Below are 26500 nucleotides of genomic sequence, written 5' to 3'. Positions count from 1 at the left end.
GGTGCCTTTTGGCAAACTCCAAGCGGGCTGTCATGTGCCCTTTTTTTGTAACAGTATTTTTATTGGAATTTCACAGTTTTCACCCATATTAAGAGAGACAAAGCAAAAAACAGCACTCACTTACCCATACCTGCATACATATATACATACACACACACAATCTTACTCTCCCCGCTCGGCACTTCTCTCACCCATCCTCATCATTGCGTCTCTCAATACATACATTTTAAACAAACATACAAACAGAAATTAAACAAAAAAGCTGAGTTTAAACCAAGAAGTTAGGTTCAACACATGGAACATACAGTGTAATTCTGAAATAAATAGATCACCACCATTTTAAGAGAAACCTTGCAGCATAATAGCTGATACCTCAGGTTCTAGATAATTTAGATAAGGTTCCCATACTTTGTAATACTGATCTGTTTTAGAATGCAATGTACATGTCAGATATTGCAGTGGCACCCATTCAAATAGTATCTTATGCCAATCTTTAAAAGAAGGAACCTGATCACTAATCCACTGTAAGAGGATGTTTTTCCTCGCTGCGAAGGTAAGGATGTTGTAAAGCCTCCACTTACCAACAGAAGTAACATGCCTACTAGGGAGACCTAACAGTAAAGAAACTGGGTCCAATTCTAGATCAACCCCTAGGATCTTTTCAATTTCTTGCAGAACACCAGACCAGTATCTTTGTATTTTGGAACATGACCATAAACAATGTGTTAGGGTGCCTGTATCAGTTTTACATTTAAGACACTGAGGAGAAGAGGAAGAGGGGCTAAAAGCATGTCTGCGATTTGGGGATATATGCAATCTGTGTATTATTCTTAACTGGATTGCTCTAGTACGATTACATATAGATATTGTTTTTGCATATCTCCAAATGTCCTCCCACATCTCTTCGTCAATAGTAACAGACAATTCTTTCTCCCTCACTTGTTTCACCCTCTGTGTGTCAACAGCAGAAAAGGACCTTAAAGCATCATTTGTGGGGAAAAAGCATCCTTTCAATGACAGACACATCAGGGTTGCCAATTAACCTGTTGGGGATAGGGGGCAGTATTTGCACGGCCGGATAAAAAACGTACCCGATTTAATCTGGTTACTACTCCTGCCCAGTACCTAGAATATGCATATAATTATTGGCTTTGGATAGAAAACACCCTAAAGTTTCTAAAACTGTTTGAATGGTGTCTGTGAGTATAACAGAACTCATATGGCAGGCAAAAACCTGAGAAGATTCCTTACAGGAAGTGGCCTGTCTGACAAGTTCTTGTTCTTCTTGGCTCTGTTTATTGAAAACTGAGGATCTTTGCTGTAACGTGACACTTCCTACGGCTCCCATAGGCTCTCAGAACCCGGGAAAAAGCTGAATGATGTAATTCCAGCCTCTGGCTGAAAAACATTAGCGCGTTTGGATAGTGGCCGGTCAGAGTACCATCAGACTGAGGCTCGTGCACGAGTCGACCCCATGTTTTATTTTCTTTCGTCTTTGTACGTAAACACGCTTTCCCGGTAGGAATATTATCGCTTTTTTATGAGAAAAATGGCATAAAAATTGATTTTAAACAGCAGTTGACATGCTTCGAAGTACGGTAATGGAATATTTAGAATTTTTTTGTCACGAAATGCGTCGTACGCGTCACCCTTTACCATTCGGATAGTGTCTTGAACGCACGAACAAAACAGAGGATATTTGAACATAACTATGGATTATTTTGAACCAAACCAACATTTGTTATTGAAGTAGAAGTCCTGGGAGTGCATTCTGACGAAGAACAGCAAAGGTAATAACATTTTTCTTATAGTAAATCTGACTTTGGTCAGGGCTAAACTTGGTGGGTGTCTAAATAGCTAGCCCTGTGATGCCGGGCTATCTACTCAGAATATTGCAAAATGTGCTTTCACCGAAAAGCTATTTTAAAATCGGACATAGCGAGTGCATAGAGGAGTTCTGTATCTATAATTCTTAAAATAATTGTTATGTTTTTTGTGAACGTTTATCGTGAGTAATTTAGTAAATTCACCGGAAGTTTGCGGGGGGTATGCTAGTTCTGAACGTCACATGCTAATGTAAAAGCTGGTTTTTGATATAAATATGAACTTGATTGAACAAAACATGCATGTATTGTATAACATAATGTCCTAGGGTTGTCATCTGATGAAGATCATCAAAGGTTAGTGCTGCATTTAGCTGTGGTTTGGGTTTATGTGACATTATATGCTAGCTTGAAAAATGGGTGTCTGATTATTTCTGGCTCGGTACTCTGCTGACATAATCTAATGTTTTGCTTTCGTTGTAAAGCCTTTTTGAAATCGGACAGTGTGGTTAGATTAACGAGAGTCTTTAAAATGGTGTAAAATAGTCATATGTTTGAGAAATTGAAGTAATAGCATTTCTAAGGTATTTGAATAACGCGCCACGGGATTCAACTGGCTGTTGAGTAGGTGGGACGATTTCGTCCCGCCAAACCCTAGTGAGGTTAAGGTGGTGCTCTTCAAAATATAATGTCTTACTTGTAGAAAGTGGAAAAAGTCCTGCTTTGGGAGTCGGTATTTCTCAACCATCTGCTCAAATTACAAGAAAATCTTAACAAATAAATCATTTAGTCTGCCTATGTCCTTATTAAGCCAAAAGTTAAAGCCAGCATCTAGCAATCCTGGACCAAAATCTGGGTTGTTAAGAATTGGGCAAGAGCAGAGGTTAGTTTGGACCTTCCCAAAAAATGTTGAACTGACCTCCATACTTTGAGTGTGTTAAGAGTATATGGATTATAGCAGTGATCTTTTACAGACTTGAAACTTCTGAAAAAGAATGATAGAACCTAATACTGGGCAGATCAAAGCCGCCCATAGAACTTGGCAGCTGCAATATTGCGATCTTAAGTCTTGGCTTGCGTTTACTCCATAGAACTTGGCAGCTGCAATATTGCGATCTTAAGTCTTGGCTTGCGTTTACTCCATAGAACTTGGCAGCTGCAATATTGCGATCTTAAGTCTTGGCTTGCGTTTACTCCATATGAAGGAAGTTAGCCATCCATTTACATCCTTTAATATCTTATTGGAGAGTAATACTGGGATCATTTGGATTGGGTAAAGTAGTCTAGGTAAAATGTTCATTTTCAAGAGGGATATTCTACCCAACCATGAAATCGGAAGAGTTCCAGTGCTCCAGATCCTGTCGTATTGTATCAAACAAGGGAACAAAATTGGCTTTGTACATTTGCTGGAATTTAGGAGTTACAAATATACCCAGATATGTAAAACCTGAAGGAGACCATTTAAAAGGAAAGGGGGGAGAAGTATTAGGTACAGAATGAAGGTTACCAAGTGGCATAGCCTCTGATTTAGTTAAGTTAATCTTGTAGCCTGAGAATTCGATGAATAATTCAATAATATTAACAAGAGATGTAATTGAAGTCTGGGGGCTAGAGATGAATATCAGGACATCATCAGCATACAAGCTTATTTTATTGTGAATATCACCAATGAGCAGCCCTTGTATAGCCTTGGCCAGTGGTTCCATAGCGAGTGCAAATAAGAGAGGGGACAAAGGACAGCCCTGTCTGGTACCTCTGTGTATAGAAAAGCTGTTTGACCTTAGCCCATTAGTAAGGACAGCAGCCTGAGGATCATCATATAAAACCTTCACCCATTTTATAAAGTTGTCCCCTAGACCAAATTTAGTCAGAGCAAAGAATAGGTTAGACCACTCCGCACGGTCAAATGCTTTCTCAGCATCTAGGGAGAGCACAAGGCCATCCATAGTACTTCGTTGGTAGGCTTGAATTACATTAAGAAGCCGCCTGACATTGTAACATGACTTACGGCCCTTAATGAAGCCAGTTTGGTCTCCTTTCACAATAAGTGGCATTGAGTCCTCTAATCTTGTGGCTAGAATTTTAGAAAGCAATTTTTTATCCACATTCAGAAGGGAAATGGGTCTGTACAAGGAACAAGACTCTGGGCATTTTCCCTTTTTGAGAATAAGTGATATGTTGGCTTCTCTCAGCGTTTGAGGGAGGTGGTCATTTGAAAATGAGAGGTTAAACATATCACGCAATGGCTCAAGGATCAGGCCATGGAACTCCTTATAAAACTCACTACAAAACCCATCTGGTCCTGGGGCCCTACCATTTTTCAGATTCTTAATTGCAAACATGTCTTCCTCGGTAATAGGGGCATTATGGAGAAACCTCTGTTCTTCGGAGATGGTAGGAAGCTCCATCTTAGAAAATAAGTCCTCCATTAATTTGGATGCGTCATTTGTCAGTTCTGAGGCATAAAGATTTTCATAAAATTTCTTATGAGTAATTTATCAATTTATTTTCATATAAATGATTGCCATCAGAATCCGTAATAGTAGCAATTGACTGAGTCAGCTCTCTTTTTAGCTAGGTATGCCAAATACTTTCCTGGTTTATCTCCATGTTCATAAAGCTTTTGCCTGACAAATCTCATTTTCTTTTCAGCGTCCTGTGTTAGGACAGAGTCCAACGTTGATCTAAGGACTGATATTTCCTTTAATAGGGCAGGAGTGGGAGATTTAATGTAGTCCTTCTCTTTAGTTCCTAATTCACCCTCTAAAGTTTTTTGCTTTTCACACCTTTTCCGCCTCTTAGTGGCTGTGTATGACATAATCAGACCCCTGGCGTATGCTTTACAGGTTTCCCAAAGAAGCGAGGGGTTATCTGTTGATTGATATTTAATAGAGAAAAATGCTTTAAACTCTGTAATAAAATATGATGTAAATGTATGGGCTTTAAGAATTGTTGTATTCAACCTCCAATGTCTTGACAGATTGGATGCCCCGTTGAGGTTTATGTCCAGGATCACCTCCGCATGATCAGATATGACTATGCTTCCTATCCTAGCGGATAAAACAGACTGAAAAGACGTCATGGGCATAAAAAAAGTAATCTATTCTAGTCTGACATCCATGAGGTGCAGAGAAAAAAGTGAACTCTCTGTTGGAGGGATGAAAGGTTATCCAAACATCAGCATACCCCAGATCATCACAAATAGCTTTAAATGACTTAGCTTGAGGAGAGAGTGAAGCTGTACCGCTGGGAAATGTGTCAATAAGGGGGTTCAACAAACAATTAAAATCTCCTCCAACCAGAGTTTAACCTGTTGGGTCTAGGGGGCAGCATTTGCACGTCTGGATAAAAAAAATGTACCCGATTTAATCTGGTTACTAATCCTACCCAGTAACTAGAATATGCATATACTTATTATATATGGATAGAAAACACTCTAAAGTTTCCAAAACTGTTTGAATGGTGTCTGTGAGTATAACAGAACTCATTTGGCAGGCAAAACCCTGAGACATTTTCTGACAGGAAGTGGATACCTGATGTGTTGTATTGACTTTAAACCTATCCCATTGAAAAACACAGGGGTTTAGGAATATTTTGGCACTTCCTATTGCTTCCACTAGATGTCACCAGCCTTTACAAAGTGTTTTGAGTCTTCTGGAGGGAGATCTGACCGAACAAGAGCCATGGAACGATGATGTCCCATTAGACACCTGGCGCGCTAGTTCATGTTGGGTACCCTCGTTCCAATACGTTATAAAAGAGTATGCATTCGTCCACCTTGAATATTATTCATGTTCTGGTTAAAAAAAGGCCCTAATGATTTATGCTATACAACGTTTGACATGTTTGAACGAACGGAAATATATTTTTTCCCCTCGTTCATGACGAGAAGTCCGGCTGGCTTACATCATGTGCTAACGAGACGGAGATTTTTGGACATAAATGATGAGCTTTTTTGAACAAAACTACATTCGTTATGGACCTGTGATACCTGGAAGTGACATCTGATGAAGAGAATCAAAGGTAATGGATTATTTACATAGTATTTTCGATTTTAGATCTCCCCAACATGACGTCTAGTCTGTATCGCAACGCGTATTTTTCTGGGCGCAGTGCTCAGATTATTGCAAAGTGTGATTTCCCAGTAAGGTTATTTTTAAATCTGGCAAGTTGATTGCGTTCAAGAGATGTAAATCTATAATTCTTTAAATGACAATATAATATTTTACCAATGTTTTCTAATTTTAATTATTTAATTTGTTACGCTGACTTGACTGCCGGTTATTGGAGGGAAACGATTTCCTCAACATCAATGCCATAGTAAAACGCTGTTTTTGGATATAAATATGAACTTGATAGAACTAAAAATGCATGCATTGTCTAACATAATGTCCTAGGAGTGTCATCTGATGGAGATTGTAAAAGGTTAGTGCATCATTTTAGCTGGTTTTATGGTTTTGGTGACCCTGTCTTTGACTTGACAAAACATTACACACAACTCTTGTAAATGTACTGTCCTAACATACTCTAAATTTATGCTTTCGCCGTAAAACCTTTTTGAAATCGTAAAACGTGGTTAGATTAAGGAGATGTTTATCTTTCAAATGGTGTAACATAGTTGTATTTTTGAAAAATTTGAATTTTGACATTTATTTGGATTCAAATTTGCCGCTCTTGAAATGCACCTGCTGTTGATGGAGTGCACCACGGGTGGCACGCTAGCGTCCCACATAGCCCCAAGAGGTTAATTCTGAAAAGTCTAGAAATACCTTAGGGAGGAAATCAGGGGGGTGGGGGGGGGGGGAGTAAATATTCATTATGGAAATATTCTGCCCTTGTAAAGTACCATTAATTATAACAAAATGACCAAATGTATCTTTCACACAATTCAACACCTTAAGTGGTTGGTTATTTTTCACAAGAATTGCTACACCTCTACTTCTGCATGTAAATGATGAGAAAAACACTTGACCAAACCCCCCTTGTTGCAATTTCAGATGCTCTTTATCATCCAAATGAGTTTCTTGCAGCAGAGCAAAAAAGACAGTACCTTCTTCATTTTAATGGGGTTATGGCTCCCTCTAATGTTCCATGTACATACACGCAGTCTGTTACCTGCCATTGCACTTTGAACAACCAATATCCAGACTGAATCCTACTGTAAAGATGGGGTGGTACCTCTCCTCAATCTCACCGAGCATAAACAAATGATATGAACCCTGAACCCGAACTATACTAAACCCGAAAATTAAACATGTAAAGATCCAAAAGTTTTTTTTCCCACTAGCTAACGTGCAGGGGATTTCAACTCTCCAATGTAGACTCTTAAGTCCGCAAGGCCACTCTATAGCCTCATCCTTTGTAAATATGGAAATGAAAATCAATAGAAGAAGATCGAGGCTCTTCCACCTTAAACCAAGCCTGGGCACCAATATAGATTCACACATATCTCAGTCTGAGCTATAGTGGCAGTTACTTTAGCAAGAAAAATAAAGATACGTAGCCCATCTTCATTCTCTTGAGTCGAGCCTTCACCTCATCAAAGGCTTTGCGTCTTCGTACAACTGCTGTGGAATAATCATTGAAGAATAAGACCCTTGGACCTTGACGTTGACTACCGTCAGAACCGATGCTTCTAGCCGCATCCATGACGCACTGCTTGTCAGTAAAGTTGTGGAACTTTATAACCACTGGCTGTGGGCACTGGTTGGGACCGGGTATCGGTGCTTGAGAGCGATGGGCTCTGTCCAGCTTCACACAACCAGCTTTAGTGTCCATTTGTAGGTAGCCAGGGATCCATTCCTCAAAAAATGTTACTGAACGTGTCCCTTCAGAATTTTCCGGGAGTCCCACAACACGGATATTGCATCTGCGTCCTCGATTATCCAAGTCGTCAATGTGCTCCACCATTTTGCGCACCTGTTTCTCAAGTGCCTTTATCTTAGTGTCCACTGATATAGTTGAAGTTACCATAGTAGCAATTCTTCCTTCCACCTCATCCACACCCTTGACAACCCTCTGTAGTTCAGCTGAATGGCCTGCTATTGCTAGCAATACCGTTCCTATCTTAACATCGATCACTTTAGTAATGTTATCCGTCATCCTTTGAATCACCAGGTCCATTGTGCCTGGATCCGCAGTGGTGTTAGCGTCGCTAACGTTAGCTAGCTTCTCCTACACATCTACAGGGATAGTGGTTTTGGTCGAGTTCTTAGTAGTTCTGCTGGGCATGTCGTCAGAAATTTTTGAGAAATAGCCGTCGACTCATTGTAGGATAACTTTTTAGCAAATTCTACCACTTTTTCAAGCTAGAAGTTTAATTTAAAAAGAGAAATGTACGAATGCCACGGGAGCTCACTGAAACAGTGTTCTCTTTATGGCGCCATTTTGTCCCCCGTCTGTCATGTGCCTTTTACTGAGGAGTTGCTTCCATCTGGCCACTCTACCATACAGGCCTTATTGGTAGAGTGCTGCAGAGATGGTTGTCCTTCCGGAAGGTTCTCCCATCTTCACAGAGGAATTCTGGAGCTCTGTCAGAGTGACCATTGGGTTCTTGGTCACCTCCCTGACCAAGGCCCTTGTCCACTGATGCCCAATTTGGCCAGGTGGCTTGGTTTGATTCCAAACTTCTTCCATTTAAGAATGATGGAGGCCACTGTGTTCTTGGGGACCTTCAATGCTGAAGACATTTTTTGGTGCCTTTCCCCAGATCTAGGCCTTGACACAATCCTGTCTCGGGGCTCTTTTTAAAAAACATTTATTTCACCTTTATTTAACCGAGTAGGCTAGTTGAGAACAAGTTCTCATTTACAACTGCGACCTGGCCAAGATAAAGCAAAGCAGTGCATTACACATGGAATAAACAAACATACAGTCAATAATACAATAGAAAAAGTCAGTGGGTTTGGCGACGAATATGAAGCGAGGGCCAGCCAACGAGAGCATACAGGTCGCAGTGGTGGGTAGTATATGGGGCTTTGGTGACAAAACGGATGGCACTGTGATAGACTGCGTCCAATTTGCTGAGTAGAGTGTTGGAGGCTATTTTGTTAATGACATCGCTGAAGTCAAGGATCGGTAGGATAGTCAGTTTTACGAGGGTATGCTTGGCAGCATGAGTGAAGGAGGCTTTGTTGCGAAATTAATTTTGGATTGGAGATGCTTAATGTGAGTCTGGAAGGAGAGTTTACTGTCTAACCAGACACCTAGGTATTTGTAGTTGTCCACATATTCTAAGTCAGAACCGTCCAGAGTAGTGATGCTGGGCAGATGGGCAGGTGTGGGCAGCGATCGGTTGAAGAGCATGCATTTAGTTTTACTTACATTTAAGAGCAGTTGGAGGCCATGGAAGGAGAGTTGTATGGCATTGAAGCTCGCCTGGAGGTTAGTTAACAGTGTCCAAATAAGGGCCAGAAGTATACAAAATTGTGTCGTCTGCGTAGAGGTGGATCAGAGAATCACCAGCTGCAAGAGCGACATCATTGATGTATACAAAGAGAGTTGGCTCTATGGACAATTCCTTTGACTTCATGGCTCGGTTTTTGCACTGTCAACTGTGGGACCTTATATAGACAGGTGTGTGCCTTTCCAAATCATGTCCAATCAATTGAATTTACCACAGGTGGACTCCAATCAAATTGTAAAAACATTTCAAGGATCATCAATGGAAACAGGATGCACATGAGCTCAATTTCGAGTCTAATAGGAAAGAGTCTAAATACTAATGTAAATAAGGTATATCTGTTTTTTATTTTGAATAAATGTCTAAAAATGTCTAAAAACCTGTTTTCAGTTTGTCATTATGGGGTATAGTCTGCAGATGAATGAGGTAAAAAAACGATTTAATCAATTTTACAATAAGGCTGTTACGTAACAAAATGTGGAAAAAGTCATGGGGTCTGAATACTTTCCAAATGCACTGTACATCGTGAATCTCCGATAAGTAAAAAATAAATAAAATGGAGATATGAGTTTTAGGCCATATCGCCAAGCCCTAGTTTAACATAGCGTGTTAAGTTCACAATGGCATGTTTCTCCAGCACCTTGTATCCAGACTAACCATAGGGATGTCTCTAAAATAGGTTACTAAACAACACTATGCAATTACGTCTACAGACTAATGGGGAGATCTATCAGTGTTGATAGTTATTACCCCTAAGTAGATAAATGCTAAAGGAATAAGCTTGGATAATTAATTTACCTTTCCCTGCAAACATAATACTGGTAATTCTGTAATTCCACGAGGTCAATCGTCAATAAGGTTGATGTTAATGTATCTACAGACATTGCCAGACATATTCCTTTACTGAACAACACACCTTCAGAAGAGGCGGTCTCTTCAGTTAATACACTAATTAGATAACTGCAAAACCTATTATGTGCAGTAATTGATATGCTCTGTGCATTCACGTCGCCTACAGGCCATTATGAATTGCAGTAGAGTATCACGCAGAGAAAGAGTAAGAACTTTCCTGTACATTGTTAGGCCTTGTAAAGGTCAGAACATCTCTTTCTAGTCCAGTCATATAGGCGTAAAATCTGAGTGTGTGCCATTGTCCCTAACCATTTTAATTAATGTCCCTGTTATCCTTTGTTGTACTGGGCATCCAATGACAATGGATAACACTACAGATTCATCAAGCCATCTAATGAATAACAACTCCATCAAGCTATCCAGCATAACACTCATTTTGAAAGCGATTGCACGTCTTTGGGGGACGTTCCCTCTAATGAATAGCTTACACAACGCACACACCCATCGTGGCACACCGGGAGGTTGAGTTCCTGTTGTTCCTCTTTAAGAAGAAGAAGCGTTTGTGTTTGGGGGTTAGATTTAGGGTGTGTCTGATGTGACACTGTATATGTATCTTTGATTGTATCTAAGCTTCCTGTAAGGTCTTGGCAGCGCTACGGTCCCGCTGTCTGTATTGACCAGAATATTATAGGGCCCCCATCTCACGCTGGGTCTCATTAGGATGAGGCGTTCTTCCTCTCTGATGTTTCCTGTCACCGCCGAGCCTGCGTGTCTATATATTGGCAGGCAGAGAGGAGTGGAACACTTCCTCCTCCTCAGACAGAGGGAGAGTTAGAATATCTCTGAAGGGACCAGGGGAAGCTGACTCTCTTGTTCAGTTAGACACTTCAGCACATGCTGTTTCTTCACGTTCTTCTGCCAAGAGAGCAAAGTAAGTCTACAGGCTCCCAACGGTGCGGTCGTCACTGTCTTAACAGGGAGGGTGACTTCACATTTATACTTGAGATGGATGCACTTTGCTGAACTGAAATAAATGTGACAAATTCTGTGGAAATCAAACACATCCTAAGCTTAAACATGAAGCAGTGACTCCTGTAGATAGCACAGAAAGGAAGTAGGTGTTTACCTGCTCCATCACGGTGTTACATTATATCAGTGAGTGAAAATCCACAAACACTTTTTTTTGGTCTGTACATTATTAAAATCATATTTTACACGAGAAATTCAAGACACAGCTCAGTTTTATTACAGAAACTCTCTGGCTACACTTCATCTCAGAACAACCCAGTTTGCAGCAAAAATAAACCATTTAGATTACATTTGTATTGTTACTAAGCAAAAATGTTGAATGTCTCAAAATGGACACAACTCCCAGCACTGGCCAGGTCCTCTAGGCCAGGGTAATATTGCTTTCTCTCAGCTGGTATTCACATTGTTTTATTGAACAAAAAGCCATAGAAATTGCTGCCAAAAAACATTTGGTAATCTCATTTCACAATGCTAGATAGGCATAGAATTCACAATCCATGTTAATCCACCACCATCACTGCTAATACCGCTTGAAGAAGTGGCTGTAACACGGGAAACTGAATTATAGCAACTTCCTGGTGGTACAAATAATATCTGTTATATACAATGTGACACTAAAGCAATGCACAGAGACATTTTCCTATGTCTCATTTCCATTTTATTGAACAGCAGGTAATGTATGTCGTGTTGCCTTAAGAATTAGCATATAAATAACTGCAGTGCTTATCAAGCCTATTTAAAAAGACCACAGCACAGGGAAAAGAGTTGGCTTTATATTAATGTAATGGATTTCCTTCATTCTCTTACCATCTGGGTCCTTGTGGGGCCTGATCTTCAGAGGGATGGGTTAGTGTTGGTGACAGGTGTCGATGGAATCTTTAACCATTGAACTGGGCGGCCTGATCATGTGATAAAGGTACCCTCTTAAATGCAACTAGATTAACACAGCTCTACAAAGGTAAGGGGAGAGGCAGGGTGCAAACCACCAGGTCTTTCAACTTCAATTTCCCCTGTTCCCACAGCTCACCCTCACCATAGGACCACGGCACAATGTTATTAACCCTTCCAAAACGGAGAAGCTGAACAAATTAACCTCCCAGTGAATGAATGCTTCCATGGACTCTCCGAGGTTCTCAGTGAAACTCATAGGGCTTGCCAGGGCTTTGATATGCATTATATCTCAAGGCCATCAGACTGTTAAATAGCCATCACTAACAGTTTACATACTGTTTCACTCATTTCATGTATATACTCTTTTCTACTATATTCTATTCAATGTCAGTCCGACATAGCTCGTCCTAACATTTTTATATTTCTTAATTCCATTATTTTACTTAGATTTGTGTGTATTGTTGTGGAATGTTGGATACTACTGCTCTGTTTGAGGTAGGAACACAAGCATTTCGCTACACCCACAATAACATCTCCTAAATATGTGTATGTGACCAATAAAATTTGATTTGAACAGCCAAGCATAGAGATGAGAAAGTACGATCAAAGGCTTCACAATGGTTTCCTCATAGACTAACTGATGAAGGGGCTCATGTAGATGGATATAATGACGTATTATTCAGGCAGCAGTTCATCCCATCCAAAGTCACCTCTGGCTCTCTTCTTTCCTATGCTTTCACGAGGAGCACAATTAGCCTAATTAAGCACATTACAAATGAAACGGACGGTTCTGTAAATGCAGTGCATCATGGCAGAGTTACTTAATTTGCTATTATAACAACTTTTCTCGAGGCTGTTATATCTCAAATAGCTAAGGCAGTTCTTTTTTTTGTCAATCACGTTGGTAATTTGAATGCTGGTGATTCCCGTTATAAAGATGCACCTACAGTTCATGATTGCTACTCATTTGTATAAGAAAAGCAGGTCTATTTGAATAATATAGAGGCATTGTAATGGCATCATAACCTTGGGAGAGTGAATTATTTCCTTGTCTGTCCTGAAAACACTGCACAGTGTTAATATGTTATTATGCACTCCGAAATTCTAATCATAATTATTTTATAGCCTGCACTGGAATTCTTTCTCGATCACACTCTGAATTCCCCTAGAGTCCCAATTTGATCAAACCACAAAATAATTTCAAGACTGTCGCCAGTTAATCATTTTCTAGATGTGTACAGACTCAATAACCTTGATGCTTTCTGCACCTCCTCAATAGAAGTCATCCAGAAAAAGCATTAGTCCTGAATGCTGATCATGATGACCATGCTCTTCATCAAATCATGTTGGAAATCACATCTCAAATCTGCAGGCGTTCTCTCTCATCTGTGAGGACGGTGTGGTGTTTGACAAGGGTGCACTCTCGCACCATTTCTGATTTAATGGAAGATAATATAAATAATCCGCAATGGCCTCTCAGCCCTGGCAGACCTCAGATGATGACTAATCAACAAATGCAGCACCGTCGGTCCTACCTCTGATTGCAGCCAACCAGGATTTAGGTATTCTATTTTGCAGCAAAAGCTGTGGCTGAATGATCACCTATGTTCAGTTGGCTGGCCTACACAAAACAGCTGTTTCCACCATTTCAATTGTTTGTCCCTGCACACATTCCCAGGGTTATTTGTGTTGATGGAAAATATAATGTTTGTTGTGACTGAACAGAACCCCATGAAAACATCAACACTAACTAGATTTTGTTTACATGCAATGGTTTCACCTACACATAAAATAGTATTATCTGGCATTGGGCTCACAATAGGAGATTCCAATTGTATTTACTTGTCACGGCTGTCGAAAGGATCGGACCAAAGTGCAGAGTGGTTGTAGTTCCACATTTTATTAAATCCGTGAAACTTTTGCAATACACAAAATAACTGAATTTACAAAAACAACAAACCGTGACGCAGAGAGAAACAAACACTACTCAAAAGATAATCACCAACAAAACCCAGGAAGACAAACTCCTACTTAAATATGATCTCTAATCAGAGGTAACGAGGACCAGCTGCCTCCAATTGGAGATCAACCCCCCCCCAAAAAAACTAGAAATAGAAAAACTAGAACTAAAACATAAAAATAGAAAACATAGAAAAACACAAAACACCCCGTCATGCCCTGACCTACTCTACCATAGAAAATAACCTCTTACTATGGTCAGGACCTGACATTACTAAGTTAGAGAACATGACCTAAGGTCACGTCTGTCCTTTGAAGGTTCACCAATATTTCTTTACAGTTTTCAAAAGAGCCATACCAACTTCTGTTTGAATGATTGCATCCTTCAATTCATTTAATTTCACCTTCACAAGTTTTATATTTGAAACAAAACCCAGAAAATATTGTAATATTTTACATTTTTCTAAAGAAAAGACAAATTATAATTTGTGAATGCAGAAAGCTCCAAAGGTGTGAAATTGGTTCGAAACCATAAGTCGTCACCTTGGTAGGAATATAACTGATAACTACATCGTAAACAAACTGTATAATAAATATATTTCAAATACTATTCATTAACTACCCTACCTTGGCCAAAATACTGAAATCTCCTTGGGCTGGCCTCATTCCACATGCCAGAATAAAACATGCATTTATTGTAGAATGGTGCCAAAGTGGGGCTAGTAAATGAGGAGTATTGATCATATTGACGGACTGGATGTCTGGCTGTTTAGCAGTCTGGAAAATGTTGATTCTGTCCCCTGCCTAACCCTTTTGTAACACTCTGTGACAGACTGATCCCCTCAGGACATGGGCTCATCAATGGCTCCACAGAACACTGAGTGATTTTGGTACTTTTGGGCCACATATCTATCCAACAAGTTCATTGGGAGTCAACAGTTATTGAGCCTGCTGGTTTCTAGTTCAACTAATTTTACTGACGATCATAATGGGCAGTTTAGGCCGTATTCCACTCTTGTGTAGCAGATATCTGTAATGCTGAATTTAGACGAGGAACGCAAAAAATGTCATACCAGTCGGCATAGCGGGACTCGAAAGCAAGAAAGGCTGTGACGGCGTTGCTATGGTGATTTCAATAAATAAACAGTGAAAATCAACATCCGGTAGAAAACAATGCTACGGCAGATGACAAAAGTTGAAATATTTTATCTCTGGCGGCAAGTCCCATCTACCGTGGCGGCTGATGCTTTCACCACCAGCATCAACGACATTTACCGCCGTGCTCTCATTGAAAACAATGACATCCGGTTTGCCGTCTACCAGCTAGCTTGTAACCGCTAAACACAGCATAAATCAGAAATATAAAACATGAACAATTATGTGGGAATATTTAACAGCTATGTTCTCTTGCATTGTGCTATGGACATGTTGACAACCAACAGTACCACAAATAGCAGGCTGAGCAATAATCCTGTGAAAGTTATGACTAAATACGGGCAGGAAAATCCACTTAATATGACTTATGGCGACAACGATGAATCCTGCCTTATGCTGATAAGAATAAAGAAAGAGGCAGTTCCTTCAAGTGGAAGCGGCAAAGTCACGGTGCATTTCCTTCCCATAATTACCACAGAAATATACACTTCTTTGAGGAGTATATAGGCTACACATGCTATGTGACCTCTAGGTGGAAGAAAGTGTTGTTGTTTCAGGTGCAAAGGGCTGGATCTAAAATCCATCCAAAGCCCAATTTTCCTTACTACAAGAGTGTGCTCAGCTGTGCTGCTACCAACCTTGCGAACTAGGCTACAAAAAAAGATATATACTGGGAGAGAATGAATTTGCTGAATTGAATTCACCAGCTGTTATTTAAACTGCATCATCCATCCTGTTCCAAGAGTCTTTGGGAAGCTATTTGCCTGCTTCCTCCAAGTGAGTCTGGAGTGGCCAGTAATTTTGATTCCAAGAAGCAAGACTGCCCTCACATTTCTTTTCACATTTCTTTCTAATCTTGTTAAAGGTGTTAAGTTAAGTCATTGGGAGCAACTGTCAGTTCTGTTTCTCCCATCCAGAGTTGCCAACGTTGAATTATAGTGGAAAGGTAGGGCTGCAATTCAATTGTGTTTCCAATACTGTTATTCATATTGGAATCAATTATGGCCAATTGAAGCAGTCAGAGGTCTTTGTGGGTAACATGACATTTTGGAACTGCATGGAAAATACTGCATTACACAGCATATTGTATGTGTGAGTGTGAGTGTGATTGTGGGTGGGGGATAAGTGGAACTCAAGCCTACCAATACATAACCTGTACCAAAATATCTTGTTTATTGGCATATCAGATACTGTGGCTAAGCTATATAAGTGATTAAATGTCTGACATTAATACATGTCTTTAGGAAAGTTATCTGGGCTGAATACCACACTATCTGAACTGGGGAACTTGTCCACTATACTTATTGAGAATACCTCAGACAGAATCATGTAAGGTATGTTCGTAAATCAAACACTATTGAATAAGGTATAGGTCTAATCATTAATAAATGCAGAAAGACTGTGTACAGTGTATTATTGATTCCTTTAATAAAAGCAATGTTAATTCCTGTTCAGCATTGCTGGCCCAGCTTTACCCAGACACCATTTTTATTATTCGTAGAAGTACCAGTGCTTGCAACTACTAACATATGCTGACTAACCTCTTGCTTGCAGAAAATAAAAAAACATTCCTTTATCCACGCCATTATACCAAGATCCATTTTAGATAGTAAACCCTCCATATATTCCAAAAGAATGCATGCTTCAACCATTTTTATGTTTTTTACCAACCTGGGAATACATAACTGTTCAGCCATTCTCTCAGCATTGTTAAGTGTGTTCAATACGCCCAAGAAATCAATCATGGATAAATGTCATAACCTGCAAGTCCCACAAGGTGAAAATCACCAGGATGCGTCATGGTAAGAATTTCATTCACTACCTCCCACTGTCTTCTACAGAACACTGGATCCTGCAGGCATCCATGTCTCCAATTCAACTGTGAACAAAGAGCACTAACTGTACTGGTTCTTTAAGGACAGCAAGAGCAAAGTACTGTATGTATAGCAGTACTACACTCAGGCCACTTGAAACATCCAACTTTGGCAAAGTTTTCCAATATGTTGCAATGCTTTGGATAATATTTGTGACAAGAATATCCCTACGAACTATACTATTTTACCAGTAGTTATGTAACTTCCATTACCTATAGAATCCAAGAGGATTTTAGTTACTTTCCTGGACAGTTGTACTGAAGCTACCTACGGTGCACAATATAGAACTGGCCAACCATATATCACACACTTCACTCCTTCACACAGACCTGCATGTCCACGCATGCACACAGAAATATAAATCAAATTAATAATCTATCATGCCTTTTCTGTCAGAAAACTAAAATTTGTCCTGTTTGTTTATCTACAAGTATGACCTTCTCGTTACTGAAAGGGTGCCAACATTTAAGCTCACCAGATGGGCTCTCAGTGGGAACGTCCTCCTCTTCAATCCATAAAATGTGCCCTCTCACTTATTGCCTAAATGTGAGGATATGGAACTGTCAAAGTATTACATGAGATTGGGGGATTATAACAAATTGATGGATTAGACAGTATATTAAGTGATTTGTCACTAATATGGAATATCAGGGGAAGGTGTCCCTTTCAAAGCAAGTGCTGGTTGGATTGATTAAGTATGTATTTGCAGCCGTTTTCTCTGAAGAACTCAGAAAGCCTGTCACAATAACCCAGCTATGTGGAATATGACACAAAAGGGTAGTAATCAATAGCAAGATGGTGATGCAGACGTTAACCTCATAGCATCTGAAAACAAACATTGCCCTGTTAGCCGTCATGTGTAGATTTAAGAGATGCTGATCGGACTAAAGTGTCTTCTTCAGTTTCACTGATCACAGAGATGCAGGTGATAAAATAAAATGTGTTTATTAAAGTCCTTTTAACAATCAGCAGTTGTCACAAAGTGCTTATACAGAATACCAGCCTAAAACCACAAACAGCAAGCAATGCAGATATAGAAAACCCCTATTCTTAGAATGTTGTGTCACTTGCTAAGGACTGGTAAAGGCCTAAAGACAGACTATCATTACATCATTAACCATAGGCATTATAAAGTAAACACATATTTACTCAAAAAAATGATGTCTGAATTACTTGAAATTACTAGAATAACAATGGCTACTGCAGTATTTTTTAATGTTTCCATTCATTTATTTAACCCTTATTTTACCAGGTAAATGACTGACTGAGAACACATTCTCATTTATATCAACAACCTGGAGAATAGTACATGGGAGAATAATCCAATTGGAAGTTTTGGATGATTAGATGGCCATGATGGTATGAGGGGCAGATTGAGAATTTAGCCAGGACACCGGGTTAAACACCCCTACTCTTATGATAAGTGCCACAGGACCTTTATTGACCATAGAGTCAGGACAGTCGAAAGTCAGCACCATACACAGGGTAATGTCTCTAATTGCTGCCCTGGGGAATTGGGATGTATTTTTTTAGACCAGAGGAAAGAGTGCCTACTGACCCTCAAACACCACTTCCCGCAGCATATGGTCTCCCATCCAGGGACTGACCAGGACCAACCTTGCTTAACTTCAGAAGCAAGCCAGCAATGGGATACAGGGTGGTATGCTGCTGGCAAATGTAGTTTTTCCTAATATAGAATTCAGATTTTGTCTTCATAAGAAATTATTTGTCCTGGAAAATTGCAATTCAATTGAATGTCCAGAGTGAGAGGAAAGAAAATAAAGTATCTGGCACCAAAGACTGGCACCAAGGCTAAGACACTCCTTCACTGGATAAAGAACTGCTACATATAGTGCCTTCAGAAAGTATTCACACACCTTGACCTTGTTCCACATTTTGTTGTGTTACAGCCTGAATTTAAAATTGATTAAATTGAGATGTCATGTCACTGGCCTAAACACAATACCCCATAATGTCAAAGTGGAATAATATTTTTTGTAATGTTTTGTAATTAAAAGTGAAATGTCTTGAGTCAATAAGTATTCAACCCCTTTGTTGTGGCAAGGCTAAACAAGTTTAGAAGTAAAAATGTTCTTAACAAGTCACATAATAAGTTGCATGGACTCCCTCTGTGTGTAATAATAGTGTTTAACATGATTTCTGAATGACTACCTCATCTCTGTACCCCACACATACAATTATCTATAAGGTCCCTCAGTCAGGCATTGAATTTCAAACACAGATTCAACCACAAAGACCAGAGAGGTTTTCCAATGTCTCGCAAAGAAGGGCACCTATTGGTAGATGGGTTAAAATAAAAAATAAATAGACATTGAATATCCATTTGAGAATGGTGAAGTTAATAATTACACTTTGGATTGTGTATCAATACACCCAGTCACTACAAAGATACAGGCGTCCTTCCTCACTCAATTACCAGAGAGGAAAGAAGCTGCTCAGGGAATGGTGACTTTAAAACATTTACAGAGTTTAATAGCTGTGACAGAAAACTGAGGATGGATCAACAACATTGTAGTTACTCCACAATACTAACCTAATTGACAAAAGTGAACAGAAGGAAGCCTGTACATAATACAAATATTCCAAAACATGCATCAAGTACAAAAATGTGTGAAATGAAATGTATGAAATGTATGCATTCACTACTGTAAGTCGCTCTGGATAAGAGCATCTGCTAAATGACTAAAATGTAAATGTAAATGTTAGCAACAAGGCACTAAAATAATACTGCAAAAAAGGTGGCAAAGCAATTCACATTTTGTCCTGAATACAAAATGTTATGTTTGGGGAAATTCCAATACAACACATTACTGAGTACCACTCTCCATATTTTCAATCATAGTGGTGGCTGCATCATTTTATGGGTATGTTTGTAATCGTTAAGGACTGGGGAGTTTTTCAGGATAAAAAAGTAACGGAATGGAGCTAAGCACAGGCAAAATCCTAAACAAAAACCTGGTTCAGTCTGCTTTCCCCCAGACACTGGGAGATAGATTCACCAGGACAATAACCTAAAACAACAAGGCCAAATCTACACTGGAGTTGCTAACCAAGAACACAATGAATGTTCCTGAGTGGCCGAGTTAGTTTTGACATACATCTGCTTGAAAATGTCAAGACTTGAAAATGGTTGTCTAGCAATGATCAATAACCAATTTGACAGAGCTTGAAGAATTTTTAAAAGAATGGGCAACTATTCTACAATCCAAATGTGCAAAGCTCTTAGAGACTTACCCTCACTTCTCTTAGACTCTTATATCACATTCATCAAATCAAATGTATTTGTCACATGCGCCGAATACAACAGTTGTAGACCTTGCAGTGAAATGCTTACTTACAAGCCCTTAACCAACAATGCAGTTTTAAGAAAAATAAGTGTTAAGTAAAAAATAGATAAGTAAAAAAATAATAAATAAAAAAGAGTTAAAGAACAGCAGTAAAATAACAGTAGTGAGGCTATATAAAGGGGGTACCGATGCAGAGTCAATGTGCAGGGTCACTGGTTAGTTGAGGTAATTTAGGTAATATGTACATGAAGGTAGAGCTAAAGTGACTGTGCATAGGTAATAACAGGAGAGTAGCAGCAACGTAAAAGAGGGGGTAGGGGGGATGACGACAATGCAAATAGTCTGGGTAGCCATTTGATTAGTTGTTCAGGAGTCTTACGGCTTGGGGGTAGAAGCTTTTAAGAAGCCTCTTGGTGTCACACCCTGACCTTAGAGAACCTTTTTATTCTCTATTTTGGTTAGGTCAGGGTGTGACTAGGGTGGGTACTCTAGTTGTTGTAATTCTATGTTGGCCTGGTATGGTTCCCAATCAGAGACAGCTGTCTATCGTTGTCTCTGATTGGGGATCATATTTAGGCAGCCTTTTCCCACCTGTTTGTTGTGGGATCTTGTCTATGTCTAGTTGCCTGCGAGCACTACATTAGCCTCACGTTTCATTTTGCGCTTTATTGTTTTCTGTGAGTTTATTCTAATAAACATGTTGAACTCTATGCACGCTGCGCCTTGGTCCGATCATTACAACGTTTGTGATACTTGGACCAACTCTGAAGTCATTAGATGCATTGTTCTTTTCAAACGCTGCACTTAAACAAGACCTTTTGTAACTTAAGAGTTTTTCTAATAAAATTACACTGTCCTTTTCCACGCCCTCCTGACAATTACCACGAGAGTGGGTTTAACACGGCCTCTCTCATCCAATTTCTCCAGTACACAAAGCCCGAACAGAGCATCAATTATTCCCTAATGTTTGGAACTGCATGGTGGCAAATAGACTCCAAATTGGTACACAACTCCTGGACGAATTCTGCCAATGGAATAGCCTGTAAGTGTATCTAGTGGGGTACATCAATAACACCTTCAACACCAGGTCTTAGTGGCATACTAATGAATCTGCTGCTTACACACAAAGAGAACCGGGTCCCCAGATCTCCAAGTCCAACCATTCCGATGCCCACGAGGAAAAAGGTCCTACTCTGCCTTCATGTGGTGAAAAGGACTGATCAGTAGAATGAAAAAGCTTTTTGTGGACGAATCGGTCGGTATTAGATCAGCTCGGCCTCTTTATCACTCATGTACTGATATGATTATTCATGAGGGTGGTTTTGAATAAGGCAGCATGCTCTCTCAGGCTACACATCACACTGAGAAATACTATTCCACTTGTGGAGTGAATCCTTATATAAAATGGACGTCCTGACAATTAAGGATGGTTGCCTTCTTCACAGAGGCACAAAAATAGGGGTGAGCCACCAGAAGCTTGTGTGTGAGTAGGATCTGAGTGAAATCAGGAGAAACTTGTTTGGGAGGCCCTGTCCTAATGGCAGCAGCCTTTGCAATGTGCTCTGTATCTCCCCAGAGCCTCCCAGAGCATTTTACTTACTCTAACAATACATAGAGCAACCACAGTCCAATGACTTATTCATCTAGTTTTTTGTGTGTGGAGGTGTTGACTCCGAGTGTCCAAATAAAGTTTAATATACTAGAGTGCAACACAGTGCATTTCACTCAGGTGAGTGCATATGGGTCAGTCTGTCATTCTACAGCTCTGACAGCCTCTCTGACAGAAGAGATGGGGAACAATGAAATGCATTTATAACCATATGCTCTTTAGGTTTTTATTTTGCTGAGAAACTTTCTCTGACAAAAAAAACTAATTCTTAAATCTAAAAGTTGAACGGAACTTTTCTTGGTTGTATGCAAATACTTACACATTTCCAACTGTCCCAGTTGCATAAATTCAACCAATAAATATCACAACACACATTGATCTGGATTTGAATGATTCATTCATTTTCCAACATAGTATAATCAAATGTAAATGTTGTATAAGCCACAAGCACAAATAGATTTCTGTTCCTGCCACTCTTAACTTTATTTTCTATTGAATGCAAATCATGTGCTTTGACTGTCAATCAACCCTGCTCTAACACTTCCTCCAGAGCAGTCACATCTGGTCTCCATCTCCTTCACTCTCATCATCAGATCAGTGGGCAGCTAGCTAACTAACGGGAACAAAAGAGGCAAGCCCCATGTGTTGTAAGAACTAAACCTGAGTCTTTCACATCTACCACCACAATCTAATGAAACGATTCAAAGGCAGTTCCTAGAATAAATATTGTGCAGAGTAAACAGGGCTGAGGCTTAGAGAACACAGATGCCTGGAGACCTCTGGGAGTCCTCCTAGGCTTCTGGGAGAAGATGGCAGCGCAGCCTGAAAAGCTAAGGGATAGTGTGCCATTTCAAAGAGACCGAGTGATTTAAGAAAGATAAGACACAATTTAAAATGGCTGCAACATATTATGTTGCTGCAGTGCTCCACAGAATGTAAATGGTATGTTTCTTTATTTTAATGGGATCTTAAGAAAAGAGAAGAGATAATGTCTCAGACACAAGCTTAATTGGCAAAGGAACATAGCTCCTACCTCAGCATACCACAAAGAACATACACTATATATACAAAAGTATGTGGACACCCCTTCAAATTAGTGGATTTGGCTATTTCATCCACACCCGTTGCTGACAGGTGTATAAAATCAAGCACACAGTCATGCATTCTCCATAGACAAACATTGGCTGTAGAATGACTTTACTGAAGAGCTCAGTGACTTTCAATGTGGCACCGTCATAGGATGCCAACTTTCCAACAAGTCAATTCGTCAAATTTCTGCCCTTCTAGAACTGCCCCGGTCAAATGTAAGTGCTGTTATTGTGAAGTGGAAACATCTAGGGACAGCCACGAAGTGGTAGGCCACACAGGCTCACAGAAAGGGACCGCAGAGTGCTGAAGCGCTTAGCACGTAAAAATCATCTGTCATCAGTTGCAACACTCACTACCGAGTTCCAAACTGCCTCTGGATGCAACGTCAGCACAAGAACTGTTCGTCTGGAGCTTCATGAAATGGGTTTCAGTGGTCGAGCAGCCGCACAAAGCCTAAAATCACCATGTGCAATGCCAAGTATTGACTGAAGTGGTGTAAAGCTCGCTGCAATTGGACTCGGGAGCAGTGGAAATGCGTTCTCTGGAGTGATGAATCACGCTTCACCATCTGCCAGTCCGTTGGACAAATCTGGGTTTGGTAGATGCCAGGAGAACGCTACCTGCCCCAATGCATAGTGCCAACTGTAAAGTTTGGTGGAGAAGAAATTAAGGTCTGGGGCTGTTTTTCATGGTTTGGGCTAGACGCCTCAGTTCCAGTGAAGGAAAATCTTAATACTACAGCATACAATGACATTCTAGACAATTCTATTCTTCCAACTTCGTGGCACCAGTTTGAGAAAGGACCTTTCCTGTATCATCATGGCAATGTCCCTGTGCACAAAGCGTGGTCCATACAAAAATGGTGTGGAAGAATTTGACTGGCTTGCATAGAGCCCTGACCTCAACCCCATCGAACACATTTGGGATGAATTGGAACCCCAACTGCGAGCCAGGCCTAATCACCCAGCATCAGTGCCTGACCTCACTAATGCTCTGGTGCCTGGATGTAAGCAAGTCCCTGCAGCAATGTTCCAACATCTAGTGAAAAGCCTTCCCAGAATAATGGAGGCTGTTAAAGCAGCAAATGTGAAACAAATTCAATGATAATGCCCATGATTTTGGAATGAGATGTTCGACGAACAGGTGTCAACATACTTTTTGGTAGTGTAGCTCCTACCTCAGCATACCACAAAGAACATACCTAATACCACTTATGTGCCTGGGCTAATAATGGAGCACATATGTGACCGACCACCTCGATTCGGTCTTATGTAGCAAAATTTGAAATGCTGTTTTTTTTTTTTTTACATTGAATAAAAGTAGAGACTCACAGATACAAAATGGTTTATCATACACAGCAGTTGAGGAACAATGGGAAATCAATTCTTCTTTGAAATTTGATAAACTTGTAACCCCATTTTTGAGAAAATGTCCCTTCAGTGTTTTGGTAACACCTATTGGAGAGCTCCTCTTTGTCTACACCTATTCAGCATCATTCACACCCTCTTAAGCCTTAGCCTCACCCATCTTTAAGGATTCACATGTGAGGCCATGTGCTAAACAGAGTAAGGTAGTGCAGGTAACAAACAAAGATTTCAATTGCTAAAAGGGGTGAAAGTAGTAGCCTACAATAAACAGAAACTCTATGTAAAAATACACTATCTAGTCCTTGGCCTATATCCTAATCTGATTTAGGTGCAGGTCATGTTGTTCTTCATATTAACATTTCTGGAAAACACACTATATCAAATCTAAGTTTATTTGTCACATGCACAGGATACAGAAGGTGTAAACGGTGAATACTTTACTTGCATATTTGCATATTTGCAATATAAAAAATAAAAAGTGTCCAGATAAAAATATTTTATAAATATTTTCTCATTATAAGATGATGATTACCCAGACACACTTGTCTAAGTTAATGGGTCATGTGAAATAAATTCTATAACCAACCCCCTACCACATCTAGCTTAGTGGATGGGTCACTATTGTCTAGACATGTACACTTGTTCATGAAATACAATAGATTGCCGGCTAATTTGATGGGTGATGTAATAATTTTTTGTGGAATCTTTTGCTTAGACACGTAGCTAGCTAGCTAGATAAACAATGAACCATAATCTCAACCCAAATCTACAGTACAAAGAGATTGTCATAGCTAGCCACCATGCATGAAATGCTGTAGTATGAATCTGCAGGTAGCTAAAGCTAACCAACTACATTCAATGTTAGCTAGCTAGCTAACATTAGGCTATAACTAGCAATGCAAATGGTTTTCAAGATACTAATAATATCACTACACAGATCATACACATAATGTTAGCTAGCGAGCCAACAAGGTCACGTTTGCTAGCTAGCTAACAGTACACTTTATATTGAAATGAAAATTAGAAACGTATAATATCTGAAAATATAGCTGGACTCTTACCCATATACATGGATGAACACTTCACGGCAGCATGTCTTTTCCATTTTGTTAATAGCTAGCTACAGCTTGTTTGGCTCATTGTGTCAAGGCACATGAAAGTTCACATGTTCCTGCCAAAAAATGCATAAACATTTTTTACAAAAAATCGAATGCCTCTCCTGTAAAGTACTGACGTGCAACATACGCATACTGTGGTTCTTCCTATAAAAGTTGCGGCGTACAGCAGCACAGCTTGCGGGGTGCCGCAGAATTCTATGGCACGTTATTTAAGTGTCAGCCATTGTTGCCAGAATTTACCACAATCTACCACAAATGGTCACGGCATAAGCTCAAAACTTTTAAAGTAAGAACCACTGTAGCTTCTTGAAACGGGTCACATTTCATACTGTTGTTCCATTACAAGCCATTAAAGGCAATGAAGGCAATGATGTTCTCATGTGTGAAACTACTTCAGATCCTTGAGTAAGCAAGACAAGTAGTTAATGATGGAATCTGCAGTAGGCGGAGACTGCGCAATGGCTGCCCCACCACCGTTGTTGTTTTTGCTGCCGAGCTGAGGAGACATAAAAATAATTATAGTACATATTGTCCTCTGCTATCACACTTGCAATGTCCAAGGGGAAAAAAACTGTTTGTTCTTTGTGGTAACTTTTTTTATGTTGTAATATCTCAAAATTAGGTTGTCTACACTTGACACTTACATGTGACTTCTGATATCAGAGTACGAAGATCACATTGAAAAGAAAAGTCGCTTTGTGGTCTGATTGTGTTCAGATCTGGCAGACCACTTTAGGAGGTGGTCAGGGATGCACTGTGTGCGGATTTCTCCTCAGTCTGGATGCAATCAGGCCACTAAAAGCGCATACAGTGGAGCCACGTCATCAGCACTCCTCCCACAAGTCTCCAGAGGCACCTTTTCATTATAATGTTGGAGGAAATACGTTTTCTAGTGTGTCAGGAACATGTTTGCTGGCCTCAAATGCTAACCCGATTGCTAATATTTAGGAAAAAAAATGTTGTTTGGCTAGAGTTATGCTAAACCGTTTGCAATCCCTTTAGCATTGCTTGCTAGCTAGCTACA

At 39.9% G+C, this 26500-nt stretch overlaps 1 protein-coding gene across 1 annotated transcript in view; it reads right to left on the bottom strand.

The window, feature by feature from the left end:
• The window catches only part of LOC106612642 (limbic system-associated membrane protein), a 510786-nt gene that overhangs the window by 303926 nt on the left and 180360 nt on the right, over nucleotides 1-26500 (bottom strand). The window lies entirely within an intron of this gene.

The sequence above is a fragment of the Salmo salar genome, chromosome 09 (assembly GCF_965601325.2).
Source record: "Salmo salar chromosome 09, fSalSal1, whole genome shotgun sequence".
NCBI classification, from domain to species: domain Eukaryota; kingdom Metazoa; phylum Chordata; class Actinopteri; order Salmoniformes; family Salmonidae; genus Salmo; species Salmo salar.
Note: the sequence above shows the minus strand (reverse complement) of the source record. Positions and strands in the feature narration are given on the sequence as shown.